At 51.2% G+C, this 14,571-nt stretch overlaps 1 protein-coding gene across 1 annotated transcript in view; it reads right to left on the bottom strand.

The window, feature by feature from the left end:
- Positions 1-12,091, bottom strand: part of LOC146058650 (uncharacterized) — an 81,388-nt gene extending 69,297 nt beyond the window's left edge. The window contains exon 1 of the mRNA XM_083170922.1: positions 11,962-12,091. The gene's annotated coding sequence lies outside the window, so the exon portion shown is untranslated. The remainder of the gene's footprint in view (positions 1-11,961) is intronic.
- Positions 12,092-14,571: the final 2,480 nt, after the last annotated feature.

Genomic DNA, 14,571 nt, shown 5'->3' with positions numbered 1-14,571 from the left:
CCTGGAGAGGGGCATGCTGGGAGGTATGGATAATGTATGATTGCCAGCACCTGTGGGGAGCTAGGTAACTGATAAGAAAGGTGTTACCACAGGTGCTGGCAATCATACATTACCAGGGAAGCCCAGGAGCAGAGCATTGTGTCCTCCTGGAGAGGGGCATGCTGGGAGGTATGGATAATGTATGATTGCCAGCACCTGTGGGAGCTGGGTAACTGATAAGAAAGGTGTCAGCACAGGTGCTGGCAATCATACATTACCATGGAAGCCCAGGAACAGAGCATTGTGTCCTCCTGGAGAAGGGCATGCTGGGAGGTATGGATAATGTAGGATTGCCAGCACCTGTGGGGAGCTAGGTAACTGATAAGAAAGGTGTCACCACAGGTGCTGGCAATCATACATTACCAAGGAAGCCCAGGAACAGAGCATTGTGTCCTCCTGGAGTGGGGCATGCTGGGAGGTATGGATAATGTATGATTGCCAGCACCGGTGGGGAGCTAGGTAACTGATAAGAAAGGTGTCACCACAGGTGCTGGCAATCATACATTACCGGGGAAGCCCAGGAGCAGAGCATTGTGTCCTCCTGGAGAGGGGCATGCTGGGAGGTATGGATAATGTATGATTGCCAGCACATGTGGGGAGCTGGGTAACTGATAAGAAAGGAGTCAGCACAGGTGCTGGCAATCATACATTACCAGGAAAGCACAGGAACAGAGCATTGTGTCCTCCTGGAGAGGGGCATGCTGGGAGGTAAGTATAATGTATGATTGCCAGCACCTGTGGGGAGCTAGGTAACTGATAAGAAAGGTGTCACCACAGGTGTTGGCAATCATACATTACCAGGGAAGCCCAGGAGCAGAGCACTGTGTCCGAGAGGGGCATGCTGGGAGGTATGTATAATGTAGGATTGCCAGCACCTGTGGGGAGCTAGGTAACTGATAAGAAAGGTGTCACCACAGGTGCTGGCAATCATACATTACCATGGAAGCCCAGGAACAGAGCATTGTGTCCTCCTGGAGATGGGCATGCTGGGAGGTATGACATAAGAGACATTAAAAAGACTGGAGCAAGTGTTGTTCAAACAAATGAAAGATACACAGTATGTGGGTTGTGTACAGGTGTAAGATTTTTGGCACAATGATTGTCGCCCATTATAGGGATTCAGTAGTGATGTTACTGAATCTGTCAACATGTAGAGAGCCAGAGTTTGTGAAGCGAATGATATTAAGCTGTTACATATACCCACACATACAGTATATATTGGATATGAAGCATGCACACTGCGGCAGTTGCACGTGAGTAATGAGCTAAGTTCGGACTTGCACGTGAATTTGCATGCGAGCGTATCAACCAGGATAACCTCCACAGATTATTGCTGGCAACCATAACACGTATACATTTGGGTCCAACCACAGCTTCAGCTGATTAAGATGATATATGTCGTTATCTACATAACAAATGGTATACTGTTTGGCTGGAAAACACTGTAGCATAACTTTTTTCAGATACAGCTGCAATAGCGTACAGCATATAGGGATGGTGCTTATCATGTAATCAGCAGAAGCTGCTTGTGTGTCCAATTCGCACAGTGATATTCATAAGATGTATTGATGGGAAAAAGTGCTGTAATTGTGTACTTGGAATTAACGAACACATCTCATCCAAAAAACAGCTCTAATGTCCAACTTTTCACGATTCCCTATACATCGGCCCTATACAGATCCTCCGCTCTCTAACACAGATCCTCCACTCTCTAGCACAGATCCTCTGCTCTAAAGCTGTGTACACACGGCAGCGATAGGTGCTGAAATCGCTGGCAATATGGTCACTGGCGACCATATTGCCAGTGATGGAAGTGTGCCCCGGCGATAAATCTCTGAGTACGCACTCCCATTTTCAGCCCCATTCTAATTGCTGGTCGCAGCTGCTACCAACTGATTACCTCTGCAGCACCGCCGGCAGAGGGTTCTTTTCATCAGCGACCATCTCTGGTCACCAATGAAAAGGGGGCATTGAGTGATATATCGCTTGGTGATAAATCGCTCGGCAATATATCGCCGGGCGATATGTCGCCCTTAACACAGATCCTCCGCTCTCTAACAAAGACTGTCTGCTCTCTAACAAGGCATGCAATGCGATACGGTACAAAACGGACGCACAGAATGGAGCGTGTATGGGCTCCTTTACACAGATCCTCCGCTCTCTAACACAGATCCTGCTCACTGACACAGCACCTCTCCTCTCGAACACAGATCCTCCGCTCTCTAACACAGATCCTGCTCACTGACACAGCACCTCTCTAACACAGATCCTCCGCTCTCTAAAACAGATCCTCCGCTCTCTAACACAGATCCTTTGCTCTATAACACAGACTGTCTGCTCTCTCGCCCAGATCTTCCGCTCTCTAGCACAGACACTCTACTCACTAACACAGATCCTCCGCTCTCTAACACAGATCCTCCGCTCTCTAACACAGATCCTCCGCTCTCTAACACAGATCCTCCGCTCTCTAACACAGATCCTCCGCTCTCTAACACAGATCCTCCGCGCTCTAACACAGATCCTCCGCGCTCTAACACAGATCCTCCGCGCTCTAACATAGATCCTCCGCTCTCTAACACAGATCCTCTGCTCTCTAACACAGATCCTCTGCTCTCTAACACAGATCCTCTGCTCTCTAACACAGATCCTCTGCTCTCTAACACAGATCCTCTGCTCTCTAACACAGATCCTCTGCTCTCTAACACAGATCCTCTGCTTTCTAACACAGATCCTCTGCTCTCTAACACAGATCCTCTGCTCTCTAACACAGATCCTCTGCTCTCTAACACAGATCCTCTGCTCTCTAACACAGATCCTCTGCTCTCTAACACAGATCCTCTGCTCTCTAACACAGATCCTCTGCTCTCTAACACAGATCCTCTGCTCTCTAACACAGATCCTCTGCTCTCTAACACAGATCCTCTGCTCTCTAACACAGATCCTCTGCTCTCTAACACAGATCATCTGCTCTCTAACACAGATCATACGCTCTCTAATACAGACCCTCGGCTCTGTCGCACAGACCCTCGGCTCTCTTGCACAGATACTCCACTCTCTAACACCGATCCTCCGATCTTTCATACAGACCCTCGCCTCTCTCACACAGACTCTCCAGTCTCTCGCACAGACCCTCTGCTCTCTCGCACAGACCCTCTGCTCTCTCGGACAGACCCTCGGCTCTCTCGCACAGACCCTCGGCTCTCTAGCACAGAACCTCCGCTCTTTAGCACAGATCCTCCGCTCTCTAGCACAGACCCTCCGCTCTCTAGCACAGACCCTCCGCTCTCTAGCACAGATCCTCCGCTCTCTCGCACAGATCCTCCGCTCTCTCGCACAGATCCTCCGCTCTCTCGCACAGATCCTCCGCTCTCTAGCACAGATCCTCCGCTCTCTAACACAGATCCTCCACTCTCTAGCAGAGATCCTCCGCTCTCTAGCATAGATCCTCCACTCTCTAGCACAGATCCTCCACTCTCTAACACAGATCCTCTGCTCTAACACAGATCCTTTGGTCTATAACACAGACTGTCTGCTCTCTCGCCCAGATCTTCCGCTCTCTAACACAGATCCTCCGCTCTCTAACACAGATCCTCCGCTCTCTAACACAGATCCTCCGCTCTCTAACACAGATCCTCCGCGCTCTAACACAGATCCTCCGCGCTCTAACACAGATCCTCCGCGCTCTAACACAGATCCTCCGCGCTCTAACACAGATCCTCCGCGCTCTAACACAGATCCTCCGCTCTCTAACACAGATCCTCTGCTCTAACACAGATCCTTTGGTCTATAACACAGACTGTCTGCTCTCTCGCCCAGATCCTCCGCTCTCTAACACAGATCCTCTGCTCTAACACAGATCCTTTGGTCTATAACCCAGACTGTCTGCTCTCTCGCCCAGATCTTCCGCTCTCTAACAAAGACCCTCCACTCTCTAATACAGATCTCCACTATCTAACACATATCGCTGCTATCTATCACAGATCTCCACTCTCTAACATAGATCCTCTGCTCTCTAACACAGATCCTCTGATCTCTAACACAGATCATCCACTCTCTAATACAGACCCTTGGCTCTGTCGCACATACCCTCGGCTCTCTTGCACAGATCCTCCGCTCTCTAGCACAGATCCTCCGCTCTCTAACACAGATCTTCCGCTCTCTAACACAGATCCTCCGCTCTCTAACACAGATCCTCCGCTCTCTAACACAGATCCTTTGGTCTATAACACAGACTGTCTGCTCTCTCGCCCAGATCTTCCGCTCTCTAACACAGACCCTCCGCTCTCTAGCACAGCCTCCGCTCTCTCGCACCGACCCTCCGCTCTCTAGCACAGACCCTCCGCTCTCTAGCACAGACCCTCCGCTCTCTAGCACAGACCCTCCGCTCTCTAGCACCGACCCTCGGCTCTCTAACACAGACCCTCGGCTCTCTAGCACAGACCCTCGGCTCTCTAGCACAGACCCTCGGCTCTCTAGCACAGACCCTCGGCTCTCTAGCACGGATCCTCGGCTCTCTAGCACGGATCCTCGGCTCTCTAGCACGGATCCTCGGCTCTCTAGCACGGATCCTCCGCTCTCTAGCACAGATCCTCCGCTCTCTAGCACAGATCCTCCGCTCTCTAGCACAGATCCTCCGCTCTCTCACACAGACTGTCACGGCAGAAGGGCTGGATGGAGTCGTGTGGTGCACAGAAGCTGGAGACGGACCAGGGCGAGTAGGATTGAAACGTGCAGGTTTAATAACTGGTTTCATAAATAATAAGTTCACTTAAATACTTCTTTAAGTGGCAAAAGAATAAATCAATAAGTCCAGCACAATATACTGCCAGTGGTAATTCTGGAACCAGTCTTTAGGTGAGCCAGAGTACATAGAAGAAGATGCAGGAAGAGGTTGATTTGATGATGGAAGAAATGGATCCGGAAGACTGGAAGAGGATGGAATGGATGGATGATGAAGAAAGGGAATCCTGGAACAAGCAGGAGCCAGCACTAGATAGCGCTTGCAGCATTGGTGTCAAGAGAAAACCTTCCTTGGATAAGGTGCAGGGAGCAAGGCACCAGAGTCAGGAGAGAGAACCAGGATCCAGGAGTCAGCTCGGAGATGTGAACGACTCAGAAGACTCATTGCACTGACACGGATCAGCCTGGGCAGCTCCACTATATTCCCAGGGAGTGGCTGCCATTGGCTGTCCGTGCAGGATGAGGAGGAACTCTCTACTCTGGCCCAATCCGCTACCTGCCCTTACTCAAGATGGCGCCGCCGGCCTCCCGGCGCCGCAATCGTCAAGGACGCTGCTACCTGATGCTCCGTCGCTGCCGCCTCTACCCAGCGCTGCCCCCACCTGCCCGCCTCAGAGTGGAGCCTGCACACGCTAGCCGGCGGCGGGCGCGGACGGGTGAGTACTGTACCCGCCGCGCTCCGTCGCGGCTGCGTGTGACAGTACCCCCCCTTTTCAGGGTGGCCCCAGGACGCCTATGGGCCTTGTGAGGATTTCGCTGCAGAAATTGCTTAATCAGCTTTGGAGCATGCAAATCAACGGAGTCCACCCAAGAGTTCTCTTCAGGACCAAAACCGACCCACTCCACCAGATACTGAGTACGAGCATTGCGGTGACGAGAGTCTATGATACGTCTTACCTCGAATTCGATCCCACTCTCGGAGTTAATCTTGGGTGGTTTGGGAACCTTCTTCTGATAAGAGTTCAATCTTAAAGGCTTGAGGAGGGACACATGAAAGGAATTCGAGATCCTTAGGGAAGGAGGAAGTTGAAGTCTATAAGCGACTGGATTAATGACTTGGGTGATGGCATATGGCCCAATGTACCGGGGAGCCAGTTTCATAGAAGGCAGACGGAGGCGTATATGACGGGTAGATAGCCATACCCGATCCCCGAGTTTTAATCTGGGCGCTGCTCTTCTTTTCCTGTCCGCCATTCTCTTGTATCGAGCAGAAGATTTAAGGAGAGCGGTGTGGACATCCGACCAAATCTTCGCAAAGCGTTGGAGGGAAGTGGTCGCTGCAGGAACTTCAGAAGAGGGTAATTCTGAGAAGTCTGGAGATCGTGGGTGTTTACCAAATACGGTAAAGAAAGGCGTGGTTCCGGAGGAAGAGTGATAGGAGTTGTTATGCATAAATTCTGCCCACGGGAGGAGATCTACCCAGTCATCTTGAGAGGACGAGATGAACAATCGAATAAAGGCCTCCAAGTCCTGATTCACCCGTTCCGTCTGGCCGTTGGTCTGGGGATGAAAGGCAGTAGAAAACTTGAGGTTAACCTTTACCGTGGCACAGAGAGCTCTCCAGAATTTCGCCACGAACTGTACTCCGCGATCAGACACAATTTCTTTGGGCAGACCATGTAATTTAAAAATGGTGGAAATGAATAGCTGAGCCAGTACTGGAGCAGAGGGAAGACCTTTTAGTGGGACGAAATGGACCATTTTTGAGAATCGGTCAACCACTACCCAGATTGCTGTATGACCTTTGGAAGGAGGCAACTCGCAAATGAAGTCCATAGATAGATGAGTCCATGGTTCAGTGGGAATGGCCAGAGGACGGAGAGGACCAAAAGGAGTTGTTCTGGGCACCTTATGCTGAGCACATTTTACACAAGACGCGATGAAGTTGGTGACGTCGTGACGAATGGTTGGCCACCAATAAGAACGTGACAGGAACATCAAGGTCTTCTGTATTCCTGCGTGACCTGCGAAACGGGAGGAATGTGCCCATGATAATATTTTTTTTCGCAATTCGAGAGGAACAAACGTCTTGCCTGGAGGAGGAATTGGCTGTACGGACACTTGAGCAAAAACCACTGGATCAAGGATTGGACGAGGAAGAATCTCTATATCAGAAGTCGTTTCAAAGGAACGGGATAGGGCGTCAGCTTTAATATTAGTGGTGCCAGGTCGAAATTTAATTTGAAAATTAAAACGTTCGAAAAACATAGCCCATCGGGCTTGACGAGCAGTGAGGCATTGAACTTGTTTGAGAAAGGACAAATTCTTGTGATCTGAATACACAGTGATCTTATGCCGCGCACCCTCCAGAAGGTATCGCCACTCCTCTAACGCCGTTTTGACAGCAAGTAACTCTTGTTCCCCAATGGGGTAATTCTTCTCTGCTGGAAGGAATTTTTTGGAGAGGAAAGCACAAGGATGTAATTCTTGATCCTCTCCTTTTTGTGACAAGATGGCCCCAATACCTTCCGAGGATGCGTCCACCTCGAGGATGAAGGGCTTGTCGAGATCTGGTTGGAGGAGAATGGGTGCCGTCATAAACGCCCTCTTTAACTGTTGGAAGGCTGAGAATGCTTCTGGCGGCCATTGACTTGGATCAACTCCTTTGTGGGTAAGAGCTGTGAGGGGAGCAGCGATGGTAGAGAAGTTCCGGATGAATCGCCGGTAATAATTTGAGAATCCTAAAAATCTCTGAATTCCCTTGAGTGTCGTGGGAGGTGCCCAGTCTTGGATCGCTCTCACCTTCTCTGGATCCATCTCGATACCAGTAGCAGAGAGAATGTGGCCTAAGAATGGAATGGAGGTGACTTCAAAAACGCATTTTTCCAACTTACAGAATAGTTGATTTTGACGAAGACGTCGTAGCACCTCGGACACGGTCTGTCTGTGATGTTGAAGATTGGAGGAGAAGATGAGTATATCGTCTAGATAGACTACAATGGAATGGTACAGCAAGTCCCGGAAGATATCATTCACGAACTGTTGGAAGACGGCAGGGGCGTTGCAAAGGCCGAAGGGCATCACCAGATATTCATAGTGACCGTCTCTTGTATTAAAAGCCGTCTTCCACTCGTCACCGGAACGGATTCGTATCAAGTTGTAGGCCCCTCGTAGGTCCAATTTGGTGAAGACAGTCGCTCCTCTGATCTTATCAAACAGTTCTGTGATAAGGGGTAAGGGATAGCGATTCTTTATAGTGATGTCGTTCAGGCCTCTATAGTCGATACAAGGCCGAAGACCGCCATCTTTCTTTTTCACAAAGAAAAACCCAGCCCCGGCCGGAGAGGTAGAAGGTCGGATGAACCCCTTGTTTAAGTTCTCTTGGATGTACAAGGACATGGCCTCAGTCTCGGGTAGCGACAGAGGATAGATGCGGCCACGAGGAGGAAATTTCCCAGCCATCAATTCTATTGGGCAGTCCCAAGGCCGGTGGGGAGGTAAAGTGTCAGCACCTCCTTTACTGAAGACATCTGTAAATGGACGATACGGTACGGGTATAGACAAGGGTGGAGCTGAAGAAGATGAAGAGCAGTTATTCTCACATTGTGGATGGGTCTGGTAGACCGGAAGGATCTGAGGAATGCAAGTAGACTGGCAGACTGTTCCCCAGGCCTTGATCTCCATAGTGGTCCAATCAATTTGTGGATTATGTTTGGAGAGCCAGGGAAGACCCAGGACCATTTGATGAGAAGATTGTGGAAGAATGAAGAATTGAATGGTCTCTTGATGTAAGGCTCCGATGAGCAACTTCAGCGGAATGGTTTGATGAGTGATTTGTCCACTCCGAATTCGACTCCCATCCACAGCCGTGAGGACCAGCGAATGATCCAGAGGTTGCACAGGCAGGGCATGCTGGTTGACAAAAGAAGAAGAAAGGAAGTTCCCCGCTGCTCCAGAATCCAATAAGGCCTGAAGTCTTCTCTCGCCTTGGGGACACACAAGAGTCACTGGAATAATAGAGTCAGTAGAAGAGGGAGATGAAAACAATACTCCTAATCGGACCTCCCTCGGGGGGATTAGGAGCGGTCGTTTCCCGGCCGCAGTGGGCAGGCAGCCAATAGGTGAGCAGATGAGCCACAGTACATACACAAATTCTCTCGCCGTCTTCGGAACTTCTCCTCGAGGGACAGGCGGGAACGATTGATTTGCATGGGTTCATCAGCTGGTGCAGCAGGCGAAGGAATTGCCTTGGGGCCCGGAGCAACATTGGGAGAGAAATGAGGACGAAGGCGATCAGAACGATTCCTCTCAAGTTGGCGTTCTTGGAGTCGCAGGTCGACTTTGGTACATAGGGAGATGAGTTCTGCCAGGGTGGAAGGAGGATCGCGAGTTGCTAACTCGTCTTTGATGCGCCCAGCCAGACCGTTCCAGAAGGCAGATACGAGAGCCTCTTCGTTCCATCGAAGTTCGGACGCCAGGGTTTGGAACTGTACGACATATTGTCCCACTGGGCGACTGCCTTGACGAATCCTCAGGATCTCCGTGGCTGCAGAGGACACTCTGCCGGGCTCGTCGAATATACGACGGAAGGAGGCCACAAACTCTTCATAATTATTGAGAAGAGGGTCCGCACGCTCCCAGAGGGGGGACACCCACTCCAGGGCTGGACCAGCCAGTAGGGATACGATGTAGGCCACCCGGGTTTTGGGCGAAGGGAAATTGGAAGGCTGGAGGGTAAAATGCACGTCACATTGATTTAGGAATCCTCGACATCCTCTCGGAGACCCGTCATATTTACTGGGTGTCGACAGCTGTAGATGGTGAGGAACAGATGGACTCGCAGGAGCAGGAGGGGCAGAGACTCCAGCAGTGGGTGCGGCCGAAGCGGAGGGAGCCGCCTGAGGTGGTGACAAGGACTGGAGGAAGTGAGCCACTTGACGCTGGGTGGTTTCTACTTGTTCCAGGCGAGCCATGATGCCTTGAAGAACATCCGTCATGGAAGCCTGTGCTTCACCCGATTCCATCGGGTCAGTGCAAACTGTCACGGCAGAAGGGCTGGATGGAGTCGTGTGGTGCACAGAAGCTGGAGACGGACCAGGGCGAGTAGGATTGAAACGTGCAGGTTTAATAACTGGTTTCATAAATAATAAGTTCACTTAAATACTTCTTTAAGTGGCAAAAGAATAAATCAATAAGTCCAGCACAATATACTGCCAGTGGTAATTCTGGAACCAGTCTTTAGGTGAGCCAGAGTACATAGAAGAAGATGCAGGAAGAGGTTGATTTGATGATGGAAGAAATGGATCCGGAAGACTGGAAGAGGATGGAATGGATGGATGATGAAGAAAGGGAATCCTGGAACAAGCAGGAGCCAGCACTAGATAGCGCTTGCAGCATTGGTGTCAAGAGAAAACCTTCCTTGGATAAGGTGCAGGGAGCAAGGCACCAGAGTCAGGAGAGAGAACCAGGATCCAGGAGTCAGCTCGGAGATGTGAACGACTCAGAAGACTCATTGCACTGACACGGATCAGCCTGGGCAGCTCCACTATATCCCCAGGGAGTGGCTGCCATTGGCTGTCCGTGCAGGATGAGGAGGAACTCTCTACTCTGGCCCAATCCGCTACCTGCCCTTACTCAAGATGGCGCCGCCGGCCTCCCGGCGCCGCAATCGTCAAGGACGCTGCTACCTGATGCTCCGTCGCTGCCGCCTCTACCCAGCGCTGCCCCCACCTGCCCGCCTCAGAGTGGAGCCTGCACACGCTAGCCGGCGGCGGGCGCGGACGGGTGAGTACTGTACCCGCCGCGCTCCGTCGCGGCTGCGTGTGACACAGACCTTTGTCTCTCTACTACAGATCCTCCGCTCTCTAGCACAGACCCTTCCATCTCCATGGCACATGTCACACCCCCCTGTAGATGTGCCTGGACCATGGTTTCTGATTTTGGTTCTAATTTATCATCCAATTTGTATTTGTGGTTTGGTTTAAAATTCATAAAAAAAATATCAACAATCATAAAGTTCTTGCAGTCCAAAAACCGAGTTTTGGTTTTAAAATCTGATTTCCAAACTGCGGTAAGATTTAAAATAGGACTCAGATTAGATGGGATCTCCACAGGGTTCATGATGGGGTTTTGGCTTAGTTCTGATTCACAAAACCTGGGTTGATTTTAATTTCTGGAGAACAGTACCGCCCCTCTCTACAGCATATACACTCAGCGGTACCAAGCTTCCATCTATGGTACCGCTGTCCAGTAGGACCCCTAACATCTGTCCACCTGTCCAGTAGGACCCCTAGCATCCACCTGTCCAGTAGGACCCCTAGCATCCACCTGTCCAGTAGCACCCCTAACATCTGTCTACCTGTCCAGTAGGACCCCTAGCATCCACCTGTCCAGTAGGACCCCTAGCATCTGTCCAGTAGGACCTCTAGCATCCATCCACCTGTCCAGTAGGACCCCTAGCATTCACCTGTCCAGTAGGACCCCTAGCATCCACCTGTCCAGTAGGACCCCTAACATCTGTCCACCTGTCCAGTAGGACCCCTAGCATCCGTCAACTGTCCAGTAGGACCCCCTAGCACCTATCCACCTGTCCAGTAGGACCCCTAGCATCCATTCAGCTGTCCAGTAGGACCCCTAGCATCTATCCACCTGTCCAGTGGGACCTCTAGCATCTTTCCATCTGTCCAGTAGGACCTACATCATCTTTCCACCTGTCCAGTAGGACCCCTAGCATATATCCACCTGTCCAGTAGGACCCCTAGCATATATCCATCTATCCACCTGTCCAGTAGGACCTCTAGCATCAATCTTTCTGTCCAGTAGGAACTCTGCTATCTGTCTCCTCCAAGGCGGCCATTTTTGGAGGGATATCTTCAGCAGATTCCATACAGACCCATTGGAATCTGCAGAGACCATGCTCCCCCACAGTACCGGCTCTCCCTAGCCACCGCTTGGGCTGCAGTGCCATTGTTACGTTTCTAGGCCTAATACATAGTATACTGTGTAAAAGGGCGCTGTACCCTGTCTGTATTAGGAGCTGCCCCCTTATCAAGGTTTCTTTTCTACGTGTCAGTCATTCACCGTAGTATCTACAGATAATCACCCGTTACAGATGGAATGAGGACGTACCCCACTATCGCCATGACCGCCGTCACCAGTCACCCTGGGGTCACATACAGTGCTGCAGTCAGATCATCCTCCTATCTATTCTCAGGGGATCCCATGCACAGATTTGTCTCCTACCTGCTCATCAGCTTCCGGCACCTGGGATGTGCTGCTGCCAGGAATAACCACGCAATGGTCAGTGGCCAGCGCCAGCTGGGAGAGGAGCGGCTGGCACCTGCCCAGCATAGCAGTCAGAGCGAGGCGTATACCAGGGACCCATAGAGACAGAAGTCTGTGGGGGGGGGGGATATTCTGGGGGCTGAGTCAGGCAGGCAGAGGAAGTGACAATGTGGTTTCTGTGTGACATAGATCTTATGTAATTCTCTGTGTGTAAATATCACAACCAGAGATGTGTGCGCCAACCACCCTGATCCTGTTTTGGTTTTGCCAAATCCACCCACACAATCTCCGAGTATTAATAACCCTAATAACATTTATTTACAGTCATTTCGTATTCATTTAGACCAGCTCACAGCTCACAGTATTGTGCACTATAATCGGCAGTGGTATGGGTCATTGGGTCAACAACATTAGTTCGACATGCAGAAAAGTTGACATGGGTCTAGGTCGGCATGGGTGTAGGTCAACATGTGACCAGGTGGACAAAAGCATTAGGTTGACATGGGCAAGGTCCACAGTCAAGAAGTCAACATGGGGGTTTTCACTGTTTTTTTACCCAAATGTTGACACAATCGACATGGGCACTGAAACGTAGCATCACATCCACTGGGGGGGCCTGCTGGGACTTGTAGTTCACCTGTAAATTAGTGATTTAACCGTATAAGGCCGACATCCACCGTCCACGGATGCCAGTGACAGCCCCGGGCTTCAGCCCTGGATGGGTGAAGCCTGGGGGCACCCCTTTATTGGGAGGGGAGGTCCCCAATACCCCAGGTACCCCGTCCAAGGCTGACCAGCCATGGTGAGCATGACATGGCCGAGGGACCTTATCTAAAAAGTGTGGCATGGCACCGCGGGCTGTTGGATAATATTGGGGACCCCCAGTTTTTTTTCCCCCACATATTTTTGGAATCAGGACCGGTCTAAGAGTCCGGGGCTGGTTTCAGGAATATTAGGGACCCCTACACTTTTTGTCCCCCATATTTTTGGAACCAAGTCTGGTTCAATGAGCCTGGGGCTGGCTATGCTCAGGAGGGGGGACCCTATGCCATTTTTAAAAAAATTTGCCCATCACAACCTGGTCTTCATGTGTGGCGATTTTTAGTAACGTTTTCCCAAATTTGCATCTCAGTAAATATGCTGGAACCCTGGCTGCATTAGCTGCTGGCTTCGGGTAGTAGGAGATCTTGTGTTAGAAATGAGATCTCACATACACTAAGTGGATCTGCCTATGGGAGAGACGCCACACTAGGCTGATGCGCTGTGGGGCTCTGGTGGTGCAGCTTGCTGAAGAAGAAGTGAATCAGGAAGCCGTATATCGGCACCTACCAGGCAGGTTTGTCCTGCTTCAAGAAAAACCCACCACTCAAGCTGCAGCCACTACCTTTTGCAGGTATTGCTGCAGCCCAGCCAGAAGCAACAGCAGCCCCAAGCAACCACTCAGGAAAGTTCAGGGCGGCTTGTGAGGGGAGTGTGCGCAAGTGTTTGGGCACTCCTGTGTTCACATGAATGCCTGAGTGCTCCCGAGTGGCGGGGGCGGGGGGGAGTGATGATCAGCGGCAGAGGGGAGTGCCCGGCAGAGGCAGCAGGTAGTTCCCAAGGGTGGCCGTGATGGAACAGGGGAGTAGTGGGGGGTGGGGGGGTGTACACTATGTAGGTGAGCACCAGTGCTGGAAGCACCACTGGCGCGCACCTACATACTGTATTGTGGTATGCCCAAAAATCTTCCGGGACAGCCCAGTGCGACAGCACAGCTGAGCCAAGAATATTTCCGGGTATACCACAGAAGTGGTTAATACATCCACCCCTGTGTGTGACACGATAGCCCACAGCCTTTGTCACAGTCACTGCAGCCCACAGCACCACTGCTGCTTCTTCTGCTTCTTTTTGTGAGGTGCTGAGCGGCAGCTTGAAGGCCCTGGTAGGTGCTGTGCGCACATGAGCAGCAGCCTCCCACGGCCATTTTGGATTTGGGCAAAGTGCTGCGGTCGCAGCCCAGCCAGCCCAGGGGGGAGCACGGCCGGCCCCTTTTTAAAGAGTTTTGGGCCAGCCCACTAGGAAATGGCCCGGTTTCCTGGTGGGCCAATCCGCCCCTGGAGTTGGGAGTTCCCCGGAGTTGCTGACCAGCGGTAAATAGACGTCTATTCCCACAGCCATAGGGGCTGGGGGCATGGCTAGAGGCTCTCAGAGCCTCTGGGCCATGACCCCACAGCGTCAAAACCCTAATTTCGGGTGCACGCTTTTGTCCCTCCTTACACAGCCAAAAAGTTGAATGGTATGGCGGTGGGGGGCTGGCTGCGGGCATTCACTCACCTGGCAGGCGGTGATAAAGGGCTCGCTAAGCGAATCTTTACTGCTTAGTGAGTCTTACTAAATTAGGCCCCTAAGTGATATATGGCCAATATATCCCTAGATGTGGGTCAGTGGGTTCGGGCAAATGCTACATCTGTGACCGATATAAACGGATACATCGGTTGTGCAGCCGATGGATGATATATCTGATGCTACGTCAGTGTATCATGCTGTGTGTATGGGTGGTGCACTTGCTGCAGGGACCACGGGTTGCTG

The sequence above is a fragment of the Crinia signifera genome, chromosome 2 (genome assembly GCF_055691185.1).
Source record: "Crinia signifera chromosome 2, ASM5569118v1, whole genome shotgun sequence".
NCBI lineage: Eukaryota > Metazoa > Chordata > Amphibia > Anura > Myobatrachidae > Crinia > Crinia signifera.
Note: the sequence above shows the minus strand (reverse complement) of the source record. Positions and strands in the feature narration are given on the sequence as shown.